The sequence below is a fragment of the Pleurodeles waltl genome, chromosome 2_1, assembly GCF_031143425.1.
Source record: "Pleurodeles waltl isolate 20211129_DDA chromosome 2_1, aPleWal1.hap1.20221129, whole genome shotgun sequence".
Classification (NCBI taxonomy): Eukaryota; Metazoa; Chordata; class Amphibia; order Caudata; family Salamandridae; genus Pleurodeles; species Pleurodeles waltl.
The window spans coordinates 771,903,185-771,919,467 of NC_090438.1; the positions used below are offsets into that span (position 1 = coordinate 771,903,185).

Below are 16,283 nucleotides of genomic sequence, written 5' to 3' on the forward strand. Positions count from 1 at the left end.
TAAAAAAAGACAATGTTTCTACAGTTACATTCTAAAACATGAGTATAACTGGAGGAGTGGTATATTCGGGGTTTACCAGAATTTAAATAAAAAACAAAAACCAGCGCTCCAATACTGCCAATGGAGTTTGCGCTGTTGGAGCTGTGAGAACCACAGCTGTCATGAAGCACGAAGGGAGAGACAAAAGGGAAAAAGAGTAGTTCGTTCACGCTGAAGTATGTGGCTGATCATGCAATTATCCACGTAACAGGATAATTCCGGAAGGTGGTAACAAAATCGCCCCAAGGCGGGACGCATTCACCCATGACATCAAGAGATTTTGAAAGGCAAGCCCACAAACACATGAAAGTGATGGGCGTGGTTAAAGTCCACAGATACATAACAACAGGTCGGCAAGCGCTTGCACGCTCGACCTAAAAATTGGTCACTCAGGTGTTACTTTTTTAACAAACGCTGCTACTGTTTTAACAAATGCAATAACAAGTTTTCGAGTGTTAAATAAATCATAAAAAACTTTGCCTGAAAATCATCATTTTGAAATTAGAAGATATCAAATGTTTTCTCAAAACAAAAAAAATTGTGTATCAATTCACAGACAAATTTTAGTATCTCTCCAATTGCCGAGGCATACAGGTCCTCACTCTGTAGGTTTTACACGGGTCACTTGATTCATAGAATTAGAAGCATTCATGAGCCCTGCCTATGACTTTTAGGACTAATTACTGTACACATACGGCAATATGTTGGGGATATATGTGTTTTTCATACCCTTATGTCTGTAGAAGTTTCGCACTGCTGATATTTTGGATGTCCAGAGTTAGAAAGTGAATGAAATGTCATTAAAGGTGTTTTTTTATAAAGTTTTTTATTCACATCACAGCCTTTTCCCACGTGATGTCTTCCTTCTCTCAAAGCCCCAAGGAAAAGGCACGATTTTTTTACACTCTTCTACGACGATGATTCAGTGTCAGTAGTGGTAACATAAGAATGGTACTTCAGGCTGAGGATAGGGTCTGCCATTCCTGGAATCCTGGAACACTGGTACGAAGTCGCCCCACTCCAGCCTTTGTAAAGGTTCTTAAGACAGTGCTATCGACATTGAATCACCTTTTGGCAAATAAGTTTTGATACCTTAAAACAGAACCAACCTTAGTCTATAAAAGCACTGCCCTAATGAAGCGAGGTGTTCTGGCGAAACATGTGTTGGCATCTATGACATATTGATTCTTAAACAGCTCAATGAGTGGAATAAGAAATAAAAAGACTAGTCGTATGAAAATTGAAAGGAAGATGACTTGAACTTTTTTATGCACTGCCAATGAAGAACCTGCTTAAAGCTTTATGCCCTAAATAAATGACTTGTGTAGAGTTTGGCAGATGAGATACTCCCTCACAATCACGGCAGATGTCCTGTGTGTCATTTTACAGGTGCATTATAACCTAAGGCACTTGTGATACTGCAGACAGGGTATCCAGCACATTTTGACAGAGTATCCCGTAAGCCAGACTCTGAATAAGGACCCTCAGTTTTGAATCATGCTGTCTGGTCTGCAGGGTATGTAGGTGTGGCTGAGAAAGAGTCCCTATTTAGATACATTCTGCATGCTCCCGCAATACAAAGGATTCAATTGTGGTGATGTTGTGCATTGATGCTGTCGCCTGCTTGCCCATAATTGTGCCTTTTTAGATATGCAGGGAAACACTAGGGATAAAATAGCACATTGCATATTAATGAAGCTAATGCTGTTCATTACTTATGCACAGAGTGCATTTATATGCAAAGGACATTTAATGTAAAAAGGACGAAAACACTGCTTAGAGTCTAGCCCCCTAGTCACACATTTTCTGGCCCGGTTGCAGATAATGGCCCTCATTCTGACCCTGGCGGTCAAAGACCGCCAGGGTGGAGGACCGCGGGAGCACCGCCGACAGGCCGGCGGTGCTCCAATGGGGATTCCGACCGCGGCGGTAAAGCCGCGGTCGGACCGGCACCACTGGCGGGCTCCCGCCAGTGTACCGCCGCCCCATTGAATCCTCCACGGCGGCGCAGCTTGCTGCACCGCCGCGGGGATTCCGACCCCCCCTACCGCCATCCAGATCCCGGCGGTCCGACCGCCGGGATCCGGATGGCGGTAGGGGGGGTCGCGGGGCCCCTGGGGGCCCCTGCAGTGCCCATGCCACTGGCATGGGCATTGCAGGGGCCCCCGTAAGAGGGCCCCTACATGTATTTCACTGTCTGCTGCGCAGACAGTGAAATACGCGACGGGTGCAACTGCACCCGTCGCACAGCTTCCACTCCGCCGGCTCGATTCCGAGCCGGCTTCATCGTGGAAGCCTCTTTCCCGCTGGGCTGGCGGGCGGTCTGAAGGCGACCGCCCGCCAGCCCAGCGGGAAAGTCAGAATTACCGCCGCGGTCTTTCGACCGCGGAACGGTAACCTGACGGCGGGACTTTGGCTGGCGGCCTCCGCCGCCCGCCAAGGTCAGAATGAGGGCCAATGTCTGTTGCTAAAGTAATGGGATCATTTCCAAATTTCCAAATGCAATAAAGGATTACTACATTGAAATAGCTCCATTGCAGCCAGGATGCTGGATTGGGGGAGCTTCTGGAACCCACAGGATGAAAATAATTAATTTATACGCAGTTTTTATTAGAGCATTCTGCAATTATTTAGTAATGATATTCCAGCAGTAATACAGCTAGTGGTTGCAATTGTCAAGCCTTTTAGACAGACAAGAATTTACCTCCTGACATATATAACTTTTTCACCACAATCTATGTTATAATGGAAAAACTCAGTAGCTAACATAGGTACTAAACTATAATACAAAAACCTCTGCTGCTCACAGAAGCATCATACTCCACTAGACCTCACCCAACTCATGAATTCCTCCCAATTTGAACAGTTTTCATTCAATCTTAGGTCTTACCTAAAAGTAGCTTTGGCTGACCTATTGAATCCAGTGTAGACCTAGAGTGGGCTTTGTTTTCTTCCAGTGGCAGTTGGTGACCTTTGCAAGTGGGTGGGGCATAACACTTTGTCCAAATTCAAGCAAGCAAATGAGCCCATCTCTTTCTATCTGGGTTCTAATTCAGAAAAATGGGTTCTACTTCAGAAACAAAGCTTAAACCTTTTAAAGCACAATTTTCACATGCATGTGTTCAATAAGCTCTAAAAAGGGCACTCATTGAATATCAAGTTCTAAAAGGGCAATCATTGAATATCAAGTTCTAAAAGGGCACTCATTGAATATCGCAGTACTTCCATGGTGGTCCAAACCAACAAACCATGATGCTTCTCTGAGGTTGACCCCATTTTTAAAACTGTGTAGTACGTGCCCCCAATAATCAATAATTACCTATATTGTGTAAGGACCAGCATTGGTCCCATCATATTCAATGGATACTAAGAATTACGGACAGTGTGGCAACGCCAATATTTTGCCACTGATGCCATTCATACAGAATGAGTGGCACATATGTCGATCCTTACCCCTGGTGTGTCAGGGCCAGCATTTTATCATGGTTGTCTGATCCCTCCCATAGGTCATGGCTGTCCTTTCTAATGACTTCCTGTGTGCCAGTGCCAGCATTTTGACACAGGTGTCATTTGTAACAAGCATTACCTCTACTGTGCCTGTGTCAGAATTTTTACACAGTAGCCCCATGCGTCAAGAATTACATGTGGTGTACATGCACAAGCATTTTGCCATGGCTGCTACTGATGCCAAGATTATGCCCAGTATTCTAGTACAAGTATTTTGCCACAGGCATTCCAGATGCCAATAATTATCTTGAGTGAGCCACTACTAGCATTTTGCCATAGGTGTTACATGTGCTAATAATTACCTCTAGTTTGCCATTGCTAGCATTTTGCCACAGACTTCATGCCAAGACTTATCTCCAATGTACCATCATCAACATTGTGCCATGAATGCCCCACGAGCCAAGAATGTTTTCTAATGTGCCGGCACCAGCTTTCCATTGGGTGTCACCTATGCCTATGTGCTTTTAACATAGCAGAGCTGGCATTTTTCCCTGAGTGCCTCTGTAGGCCAAGAATAACCTCCAGGATGCCAGGGCCTGCGTCTGACTCACAGCAATAGCACACTCATGCACACACTGTCACTCACTCAACGTCACTTACATTCACTCACTCACAGTCATTCTCACTCACCAATTCTCCCTGTCTGATACTCATTCTGATGCAATTCTCATTCAATCACTGTTACTCACTTGAACTCACTCTTATTCTCACTTACTCTTAGAATCTCACTCTGTCATTCTTACTAAGGCTGTTTGGTACTTACACTCACTGTCACTCACTCTTGCCTATTTCCACTCAATGACTTTCCCTATCACTCTCTCTAACTCTCTTTCTCACAGACATGATCACACTTATAGACACATGCTTACACATACACAAACTGAGTCATGCACACAAACTCACAGCTGCATGCATGCACACAATGCTTGAGTGATTTGTGTTTTTTAGTTGCCTACAGCTACCTTCACAGGTCTGTTTCAACTCCTCAGCAGCCGGTCTCACCAAAGACTCTTAAGGTACAAACTCAGCTCCCTCTTGACTTGAACACTTAAGCAGGAAGCTAAAAGTCAAAATCTCTGCAGTGCACACACCATAGTGATGCACTGCTTGGGTTCTAACTTTCAGCTTTGCTTTTTCACTCCACCCTCTCCTAACTCCTCACAGGCTCCCAAATCCACCCAAAGCTATGATGTAGTGGGAGAGGGTGTGGTGACAGACTGGGCACTACAGGGCTTAAGCTTAAAGTGCCCAGAGCTACCTTAAAAGCAATACTGTATGGAGTCACATATGGGGTGGCTTGAAGGCAAGTCAGAACTCTTTGTCAGGGCTAGACCTTCTCCAGCCCTGGAAAATATGCCTCATAGCTGGCACAGTAGCATCTCTGCTTCCGGACTAGCCATCAGGGAAATTTAGGAGCTGATTTATATCTCGGTGAATGGAATATTCTTTCACAAACGTGACAGATATCCCGTCTGCCGTATTACGATCTCCATAGGATATAATGGGATAGTAATACAAAGGACAGGATATATGTCACGTTTGTGACACAGAATTCCACTCTGCCAAGATCTAAATCGGGCCCTTACTGGTTCAGGCTGCTGTTTTAGCATCCCTTGCAGCGAAGTTCGGCTTTTTTATTATACCAATTGGGCATAGTAGGTAATATAAGCCCATTATTTTCTACGGGTATCATAAAGCAAAGACCAGAAAACAAGGAGGGCGGATCCCTGAAGCCAATAATGGAGAGCTGCCACTGATGTCCGACCATTCTTATGATTCAATGGCTTTCTCTTCTATTTCAGTCCCCTGCTGCTGATTCAATTGTCTTTCTTCATTTTCTTGTGCTTAGCACACCCAAAGAGCGCTCTGGGCTCACTGTGTTTTGACCAAATGAGTTGCTTGCTTTTACTTCTGATGTCATAACCTTGTATTAAGGTGCATGAGGGACTATTTGTATGCTTCTATGTGCCTCTCTGTCCAACCCTTTCCTCCTTTCAGCTCCTTAAATATAAATAACCTCCCAGTGCCTACTTGACACAAACCATGGTTTCAATGGGTATCCATTTTTAAATAGATTTTAATATCTGTTCAAAGAAAGCCGCCATTATGTGTACATGTGTGCATACTTGGCAATGAGCTTGAAATGTTTTTTTTTTTTAATCAGAAAAGCCAACCAATTTTAAGACCCCCATTGTCCAGCAAGGATGGAACGATTTTCTTTCATTTTAAGAAAAATTATTCTCTATGCGTCAAAATCGGCAAACCAGGGAATTGATAAATTGCCTATTCGGGTAAAACCATTGAGTCAAACTCGGTATCAATGACAGTCTCTTTGCACCTCTTCCCATTCATCATTACTTCCAACAAAGATAACCAAATGGTGTGGCAAATGTGAAACCTCGTCCACAGGCCTGGTACAGAAGACGAGCGTTGGTGAGTTGAAGAGAGGGTGTATTGTTTGTATCAATATCTACATAGCTCAGAAATGCGTCCTTTGACAACATAGAATTGTGGTGAAGCACATTAAGTAGACAACTGTGTCAATGCCCCCATAGGCCTCCATGCAAGAGTAGGATGGGATACCAATTTCTGTTGTTGTGGTTTGAAATTACTGTGGACTGCTGTGTGCCCCTGTGATTTATCCAACCTTTTACATGTATGTGTATCTTTTGCTTTAAGTAGCTGGGCATTTCTGCTTGTCAACAGTCCCTGTTAAATTAGAAAACAACCGGAATTAGCACAGTCAATAGGACAGGCATTAATGCTGTAACGCGTGCAAACACAAGTTCACATATGTTCATGCCTGCATGTACACATTAGCATATTATAGTCAGACCTAGTGGAATGCCCTTAGTGTCTTGGTTTCATTTAGGAAGGAAGGCAGAACTACTTTATAAGACGCCTTGCATTTGTTATAGTCCTGTTTTTGTTTAATGTTTAATGTACGTCCAATAGCAACGGAGCCTGTGTTACAGACCTGCCTTCATTTCTGTGCTGTAAACCCGAAGGTCAGGAGTATACTGAAGGTACACATGCCACGTGACCTTCATTTCACCTAGAAACAAAAATAAGATCTGTAATTAAGTTAAGGGAGCTTTCCACACATTCCTGCTTTCATTTCTATGTGAAAGGATTATCATGTGGCAAGTTAGCTAGTACAGCTGAAACTTTAAAACTTTACTCAGCCACAGTGACGAGAAGCCACCTGCTAATCTAATTTAAAGTAAGTACTCAGCCCAAGTGGCAATGAGGAGAAGTTGTCAGGATCTGCAGTAACTTATAAGCTGTCCTTATTTCACCTTACCCAATGATGTCTGGTCGATCTGAAAAGTAAAAACACAATAGGCAGTCAAGTTAAGGTTTCGATCTCATGTGAGACCTAGGGCAGAGATAACAGTAATGATTGCAAGGGTTGAGTTAATAAATAATTACTTAAAGGATGCATGCATTACATAAATCATTGAATGTGCAATGATTGAATGTACTTTTTTAAATATAAATTTAGATTTCAAATAGTTCTTCAGACACTGCAATGGAAGGCATAAGGATGCATCAAACAGTCAGTGGAAAGAGGTAAGATAAAAATATATTCCTCTAGGTGGAGCTAAAACCAGGTCTAATTATTTGTTCAAATATAGGCAGATAAGTGCACTATCGCAGGAGCTAAAAGGTAAACTGACCTTTCATAAGAGTCAAAGGTTATGTGATGTCATTTCCTCTGATGTTGAAGCATATGTGATGAAACTTAGCAGTTTAAAGCACTTTGAAGTAAAATCTTCCATTAAACAAAATATGTAGCATTGTAATAGTTATTTTTAGGTCTGCCGTTAGACAAAAACATTCTATTTTACTAAAAGCATATGTGTTATGTACTTACTTAAATGGGCTTTTAGGCAGCGCTCTTCATCCATTGGTTTGTTGTGTCATTCATATTTTGCTTTCACCAGCTACATCATACAGCATGGGGAAATGGGTCAACCTAATTCAGCCACTGCCTAACTTCACTTTGAGTGACTGAATTTTGCTCTTTAACAAGGAGCACATCCGCACATAAGGTTGATCCTTTCAGCTCCAGGGTTTTTGTTTTCATGTTCATGCTCTATCCATCTGTCTGTTAGTCTAACTACCTGTCTGCCTGTCTATAAACCTATATATCTACCTGCCTGTCTCTCTGACTGTGTATCTACCTATCTGCCTGTGTGCTTATTTGCTTTTCTATCTATGCAACTATATCTCTCTTTGAAAATCTATTTACTATCTATCCATCTATCTATCTATCTATCTATCTATCTATCTATCTATCTATCTATCTATCTATCTATCTACATGTCTAGCTATGCCATTTCTAGCTACACTTCTCTATGTATGCAACCTTCTCTATCCAGATATCTATCCATTCAGCCATCTCTATCTATGCAACTGTCTACTATGGGTTGACAGAACTGGGGGAATTTGAGTCAGCAGAATTCCACAGAATTACATTAAAATTATGCAGAATTTTGTGGAAATCCACAACAGGATAAAGTGGGCATTTGGTGCTATTCTCTTAGCTCAGAATACACAGTTGAGTCGAAAAATGGTGCAAGGATGCATTCAACTCTAAGAAAATAGAGCAGCCAAACACTACTTGGTGCCTTTAAATACTCTGCAGTGGTTATCCTGCAGAGTATGCAAAGGCAGCACTGCCAAGCGGTATCCAGTGGTTTATAAACTTTAGAAACCAATACTTATCCCTCTGCAGTGCATGCTCCTTGCCACTCTTATATACTCTGCAGTGATTACCCCAGAGTATGTAAGGGTGCCGAGGGGTATGCAGTTGCATTGCAGTGGTTTCGTTTCTAAACAGGGCTGTATGAGGGAGCAATCCATCTATGTTTAAAAAACACTGTAGATTAAACTTTAATCTGTAGTGATTTTTAAATATAGTTGGACTGCTCCTTCTTCCAGCCATGTTTCAAAAACAACCACTGAGAATGAATTCCGCCAGTGCAGTGGCAGAATTTATCAGTGATTCTGGTTTACAACAGTAACACAGAATTCCTAAATTCCTTCAATTAAGCCAGTGGAATAAAAAATTCTGCCCGATCCTACAGTCTACCTATCTATCTAGCTAACAATCTAGCTACTTATCTATCTTTCTATGTATTTATGCAACACTATCTATCTATATATCCATCCAACTCTGTCTACCTGTCTTTGCAAGTATCTTTATTTATCTATCTTTGTAACCTTCTCTACTCTATTTGTAATAAAGCTGTACAAAAACATTTTAAAAAGCACTAGCCAAGAGGCTACCAGCCAAAGCCTAATCTATCGGCTTTTTTTATGTCAGGTGTTAGGCAAGACCTTTTGATTTTACTAAATTTATGTGAATAATGAAGTTATAGATATTGTCAGCCAGACTTTTTACAATAGCCTGTTGCTGTGTCATTCCTATTTTTTGTCCACCCTTTCTAGCATGCATCTAGGGGCAGTGCGTCAGCCCACTTCAGCAATTGGCTGACTTCACTATGAGTTACAGCATGCTGCCCTTTCCTAAGGTAGTTCAGGCTGGAATGTTCCCATTGGAGCAGGGTCAAGACTGATTTGCACATGGCTGGGTGCAATCCTGGATGGCATGGTGTGCAATATAACGAAGGACTTGCAACCCCAAGTAATTACCAGTGGCTGAGATTAATTCAAGCATTCCACTCATCGCTTTTTTTGTATACTTTAGTGTGACACCTTTTCACAAGGAGCACATCCACACGCAAAATAGTTCCCTTCAATGCCAGAGTCTACCATGGTAATGTGTGTTTTTTATGAGACCAAAAAAAGATTTTTGCCTGTAGCCAATGGTTTTTTAACATTGATGAAGGCCCATCAATTTGCCAACCAAAGTTTTTCCGAATAAATCATAACAGAACAAAGCAACAATTGCCAAACCAAAAAGGCTGGAGACCAGCACCAGACCTATTGCGAAATACTTGATTTTCTAGCCCCTGGCCCTCTGAGAAGGAATATTCTATATACCGAAACACTGAGGATTGAGAGTGTTAAACTTCACTATACTCACTTGCTGGTAGCTTCGTCTAAATGTCTAATTTTTATCTTTTTTCATTCGACTAGAGACAGTTTCCTTGAACTTACAAAGTATTTTCAGCTCTGATTAGGAACAATGTATTTATATTTTAGTGCACAGTGTAAAGAAAACTATGTGTTGCAATACCTGAATATCTTGAGCTAACAGCATGACAATATATGTCAAAACTTTAACTGCAAGGAAACTGCGGTTAATATTGAAACATCTGCACAACTGATGATAACGTGCCAAGTTACAGTTGCAACCAGTTGACTCTTTCTAATGCCACATAAGGGTAAGAACTTTTTACAGCATAGGCCAATAATGATAAATTTCTTAAATTTACCAAATAATCATTGAAGGATAATGAAACTACACAATTTGCTTCTTCATACAGTTGGGTTACACTACTGAGATCCTTCACTTTCAACCCAATTCTTTAAAGTATTTTGAACTTTCTCATCAGACTTACACCTACATTTTGAGCACATTTCCGACAATTATAGATTTCTTAAAGAATTCCATGACCGCCCTTATGAGCAAGTGATAGTAGCAGGTTCACTGAAATGTGACATGGGTACATCTATTCACACTATGTGGAAATGCCATGCAAAAGGGCATTTGTACTATAAAAAAGTTTGCAGTGTAAACACCCCTTTCTCTACACAAGTAATTTTGCGGCTGTGCCTCCCCTTTTTCACCCTGAAGAGAGGTTTACTCCTGCCCTGTTCTAGCAAAATCTGACAGTGGAAAATGCCTGCCAAATGTCTTTGAACACTCACTAAGCTGAATTTCCGGACGTACATTAAGTTTGTCATGTGCCCCCACGCTGGAATGCCCACATTCCGCTCCACATTCGCTCCCATGAACGATTCCACCGTAATGTGAAAAAATAAACATTTAAAAGCACAAATTCACATTCTTTGAATCAGTAAATTGGACTTACACTCTTAATTGAAAGCATATTTGTGCACTTAAATATCACGCAGATGTGCAAGTACCCTTGGTACTTGGGCCCTTTATTGTACTGCTCGTTTCTGTTCATGCTGTGCTGGAGATGCGAAGTGACCACCATGCATGGGGGAGAGAAGGGGCACCTAGACAGGAGTCAGGAAGGGAGGCTGGGCGCCGTACTAATTCATATTTTATAGTGGCAGCCAGTTAACAGGCTGCCTTGGTACTTGGGAAACCCATTATGTCACCACTCTGTTAGTGAAACCACATTGCTAATATGGCTGCCATAGTTTTAATGTTTCAGTACTAGCGCCTCACACTGCTGTAGAGAACTAGCACTCCTATGCAGAGATACTGTGTTGTTAGAGGGACATCAACACCTCTCAGTAGGGTTACAATACTTGTGGCACACAACAATTTTACTCTTTAACAGAGTTGCTACACTCGCATTGGATGGCAATGGACGGTACCAGAACTGCAGCGCCTTTAATTGGACAGACACACGACTTGTATCTTGCGCTCGCGCCACGTTTGGTTCTCGCTGTGATCAAACCCACACTGATGCCACTTCTTTAAACCTTGCATCTCCTAATTTGAAGTGTGGTAGCAGATAACATGCAAAGCAGCCCTCTTTGTTATTGTCATTAAATTTCTTCAGTTAAGCATTGGAATTCGGAAACTGTGAGCCCCACCCTCATTTCATACTCCAAAAAATAGGTCTAAAAGTTGAACAGCCCTTTGCCCTCCTTATGTGTCTCTGTCCTTGCGCGCTGGATAGTGTTCCCACGGGTGGGGAGTCGGAGATGGACATGTCTTTTGTTTAAGTGATCATCATATGTGAATGGAGGAGACTGTTATATCTCCATGACAAACGCTCTACTGCTTGGTAAAGTCTGCCCATTGCTTAGTCCTTTGAGGAGCAAGTGAGGAGAGCCACAGCAAAGTTACATTGGGCAAGGTGCCATTAGGCCCAAAGTATATACTCCTTGAAGGGCCCGGGCACCGGTAATGACAACCTAAAATGAAAAGGAGGCTGAACAGGGTCTGGAAATGGTTACCATCCAGAAATATACTAAGATATTTAATCAAACAATTAATTTTATGTTGTCTATTTTGAGTATGGTATGCTTATTCTGAGGAATTTAGCAACTATTGCGAACAAAACTGATTTTAAAGCATGTTCAGTCTGTATCAATGTTCAAATAAAACATTATTTCAAGTCAGGTTTGAGGGCGAGGTTTCAGCATCTCCTCAAATACCACTTGGGAGGCATTATGTCCAGTGGTGTTGAAAGTACGCTACCACCCCATGACATTCAAAATGAAATTGAGATCAACATTTAACGGGGGAGGTAAGGCGCTATACCAGTGCTGCCTGTTAAGCCAGTGTTGGCGATTGTCTCTCCAAGGGCTTTTTGGTAATGGTTGCTGCAGATGGTGCATTTTAAAGCACACTGGTCCGATAGCATTCTAAAACAGCAGAGGAATAAAGAGATTTGGTGTTCTCCCATAAGACATTTTTTATCATAATGGGCTCTGTGGACACTGGCACTACCACGTATGCTTACAAAAATTAACAACGTAAAACCTAGTACAGCAATGCGAGAATGGGTCTCTCAGTAATGGACAAGGCATTGAAATATATCACATAAGGAAACTGAACATTTGGCAACGCTCACTGAAACCCAGGACGTATAAGTGTGCCTGACACTTTGCAATACATTCTCACAGTTTGAGCAGGGGGAATGAGTTAAGAATGTGTGCACAGTCCCTCCTTACTCTAAAACTATTCCCTTACCTGGTGTCCTCAAGAGAGACCTTCGCTGGACTGCCTGTGGTGAGGCGGTTGATGCTGAAATAAATACCCCCCTCGCGCCCCTCCTTGCTTCTTTCGTATCTTTTCCTAACCTCATTCTCCTCCCCATCTCTAGCCACCGTTTCCGAAGAGGAACCTCTGCTACGGATAATGCTCAGGAAGAAACCGTTAGAAAGCCCAATTTATTTAAAGCATCATTGAAGCCAGTACAGAACTGGTAAGGGACTCAGAAAAATAACGTATCCAGTACCAAGCCAAGTCAAAATCACACTGCTTGTGTCTTTTTTTTTAATTTCATAGGGAGCATTAAAGTGTACGACCATAACACCATGGCCATTAAAGAGACAAAAGGCCTGATCAACGGGTTCGCCTGCAGATATTCCATCCACCGTTGCAGCAAAATGGAATCTTCTTCCAAAGTGACTGAGTAACATTTAGAGGTCTCTGTTAAGATGGCGGAGGTTTCTCTGCCTTAAGTAGCTGATTCCAAACTCGGAGGAGCGGAGGAGAGGCTTAGTGGGCACAGTCTTCCACGGATAGTACATCAGAGCTCGTGTCGGATAGTGAAATTCCTGTAACCAAAGGTGGGCCCTAGAAATGCACCCACATAACAAGGGTACATCGTTAGTACTTCAAAAATGAGCTTTTTAAAATGCTGGTGGTGTTTTACAGGAGGAGTGTGAACATCTTCAAACCTTAAGCTGAAAGTCTATCATCCTTTACACGGTGGCCTACTATGACGGAAGTGTGGAAGTAATTTCAGGTTTGGCTGTTGACATAGCAGCATTTGTGACAGATTTGCCACGATTTACCACCACAAATTGGCAGACCTGATGGTAGAGCAGAGGAAATTTCAACCAACAGGAAATTCCCATCTTCAGATCTCTATATACAGCAGTTAGGCCTAAGAAGTGGGTGGCAAATATATTTCTTTCACAGATGAATTTCCTTTCTTGTGTAAGTCAGTCCTAATATCTGCTTTTAAAGTATATCTAACAAGCTTTGCCAAAGTCAATAGGTCTGTTTTTTAAATATTGCTTTGTGACCTATTATATTTTTTTAAAAGGAGTAGAATGAGGGATTTTTGTTTTGCAGATGGTTTTCTTAGTGAACATATGCAATAAGGCATACATATCTAACAATGGTGAAAGGATAGCAAACATTTTGTGATACAGTTCTTTAAACAGCAGTGTGAGCTAGTAATATATGTATAAGGCAGTGCTAATGTCTAGAAGAAATGTGAAAGGCAAAGAGAGCTTAACTACATAGGCAAAGCTGGCTTCTTCCTTTTAGGTGGAGCCTAGACAGGGCTTGCGCAGTCAGGATGATCTGTTGTCTGTACTTTGTGTGCTTTGACTCCTTCCATCGCTTTAGATTTGTCTAGTCGGTTGTCTTGTAAAAATCCTTGCTTGCCAGTGGGTGATGTGGCTTCCTGGTCCCTCCATTTTGTAACCTGTTCACTTCCCGGCAGCATCGCTGCAGGACTTGCCGGCTTCCACTTTTTCTATTTTACTTTCTACTGCCGAACCTTTTTTTAAAATTCTTCACACATATTTGTGCATTTCCCTTTATCAGTGCGGCACCACCCCGCAAAAGAGACACCATCCCTATAATTCAGCATGGAGTCCTCCCGGCCGGCTCCTCCGCTTGGCCAGGGCCTCTTCCTTTAAATCCAGGCTTCAGCACTCCGCTCACTTTCACAGTGTGTGAAGGCACGTTGTTTTGTTCTGGGCATCTTCTTTCTGTCTGCCATTTGTTCCTGCCTTTCTCCACCACCCATCTCACCCACTCCCTGCTCCCTGAGCTGCAGTGTGGCCAAGAGTCAGGTCTGTCTCTTCCAACAACTCGCTGAGAACTTGCTGTGTCTCCCCGGCTCAAGTCTTCATTTTGCCTGGTGCATTTTGGTGTCGTTTTCAAGCATGTTTGTACAGAACCGCGAATGTAAGTTCTAAACATATTGTTCATTTTCTGCCTTACAACAGATCTTGAGCATCATACGGTATATTGCATTCACATGTATGATAGTGTGACATCATCTCAGCTTGCCCTCCTGTCTGTCCCGTCGACACTCGTTTTCAGTCCTCTGCATATTTTGCATTGGAAGCATGCGTTTGCATGACGTTCACGTGGCTTAATGCGACACTTTAGTGTGCCCCAATCAAAGCAATTATTATGTATATTGTTACTTCTGAAACGTACACCCTGCAGTGAAGGACCAATGCATGTCAACCCTGGTGGGTTGAAGTAAGTGTGTACAACTCTCTGGCACATTTCTCTTACATGTTTATTAAAGGCTACACTAACTTCGATAAGTCTATAAGCTGTTGATTTGTAGAACAAGAACTCTACTGCTGAAATCGTTGCCAGATTTCCCACAGAAAATTGTAGTTTTAAGGAGCAGCAGGAAAAGATGAACAAAGGGCAAACACTACAAGTATCTATCAGCCAAGAAGGTTTGCGCCAAGCGTACCCTTCCATTTCTTTGTTTCTTCATATTCAGAGAGAATGCAATAAAGCAAGATAAACTTATTGCATGAGTAAAGGCATTTCTGATGATAAGTGGAAATAAAAGACATATATAAATACAACCCAGTAATGTTCGTAATTAGAACCAATCATACGTATTAAAAACGAAATAAACAGACATACTGATTCCAACTGGGATTCTATTTAGAGTGTTATTTGTGTAATTTCTCCGGGGTTAGTAGCCCATTAACCACGTGCATGCATTTCCTAGGCAATATGGGGTGATACACAGTGGTGGTCGGAGATCAGAAGCTTCCACAGGTTTGTGCCAGATGTCTGTCCCCTCCTCCACCCACAGCTGCTGCCCAGCTTCCGCCAGCAGGCAAAGTTACTTACGGCCTGATTTAGATATTGGCAGAGGGGAATACTCACTCACAAATGTGACTGATATCCCATCCGCCATATTACGATCCTTTATCCTATGGAGATTGTAATAGGGCAGACGGGATCCGTCACGTTTGTGACCGAGTATTCCATCCTCTGAGATCTAAATCAGGCCCCTACTGTTTATAACCTCCCTCATAAATCAGCTTTCTGGGAGAGGAACAGAACATGAGATCTATGAAGCAGATTAACCTCTCCAGCCCAGCTCAGTGTTTTGCACACACTCTGTGATAGGCATATCAATCTTACAAGATCCCAAAATTCTGAATTTATATTTGTTTTCTAGGCTGTTCAATACTCTTGCAATCACACACAGAATGTTCTAGTGCTGTTGACTTGCATCAAGGCACTTGTCTTTCTGTCTGTGCATTAAAAAGACTTTAAAGTTGTATTTACTGTAAATCAAAGATGGTGCTGTTGTGTTTCAGCAGATTTATATGTATGTTTTTTTAGTTTTTTTTGGCTGCCAACATTTTGCACTTTATCCTCATCAGAGGGTTTGAGACAGTGTAATCAGACGGAATTTCAGAAATGTAATGCCATAGATTATAAGATGCAAACAGTGAAAAAACCCGTGAGAACCGTGTATCAGTGTACTTTTCGAAGATTGATGGGCAAAGAAAGACAATTCAAGCCAACCAGTCTGCGCCCATTACCTTCACTTTTGTAGCTCCTAGACTCGATACTCCAAATCTGACAGCACATTTGGACTGCCCTCCCAATACTTAGGCCATCAACCTACTTACTTTCATGCACTTCAGTGTCACTCCGCACCATCTGAGCAGCACCACCTCAGCATCAGCGCAACACCATCTCAGACTCAGCACAGAACCACCTTAGCTTCAGCACAGCCCGTCTCAGCATCAGCACAGCACTACCTCCTCATCAGTGCACCAGTGCAGCACCAACTCAGCACCAGCGCAGTGCAACACCACCTCAGCATCAACTCAGCACCACCTCAGCACCAACACAACACCACCTCTGCACCAGTGCAACA

General features: G+C 42.3%; 1 protein-coding gene across 2 annotated transcripts in view; it reads right to left on the minus strand.

Annotated features, from left to right (window-relative positions):
• LOC138268422 (leukocyte elastase inhibitor-like) overlaps window positions 1–12,405 on the minus strand; it is a 108,851-nt gene extending 96,446 nt beyond the window's left edge. Inside the window, exons 1-3 of one of the 2 annotated variants that reach the window (XM_069218051.1) lie at window positions 12,359–12,394; window positions 6,851–6,869; window positions 6,524–6,601 (exon numbers count right to left, since the gene is read on the minus strand). The gene's annotated coding sequence lies outside the window, so the exon portion shown is untranslated. Of the gene's footprint in view, window positions 1–6,523; window positions 6,602–6,850; window positions 6,870–12,358 lie in introns of both variants that reach the window. The other variant, XM_069218043.1, reaches the window with a different exon arrangement.
• Between the last annotated feature and the right edge of the window lie 3,878 nt (window positions 12,406–16,283).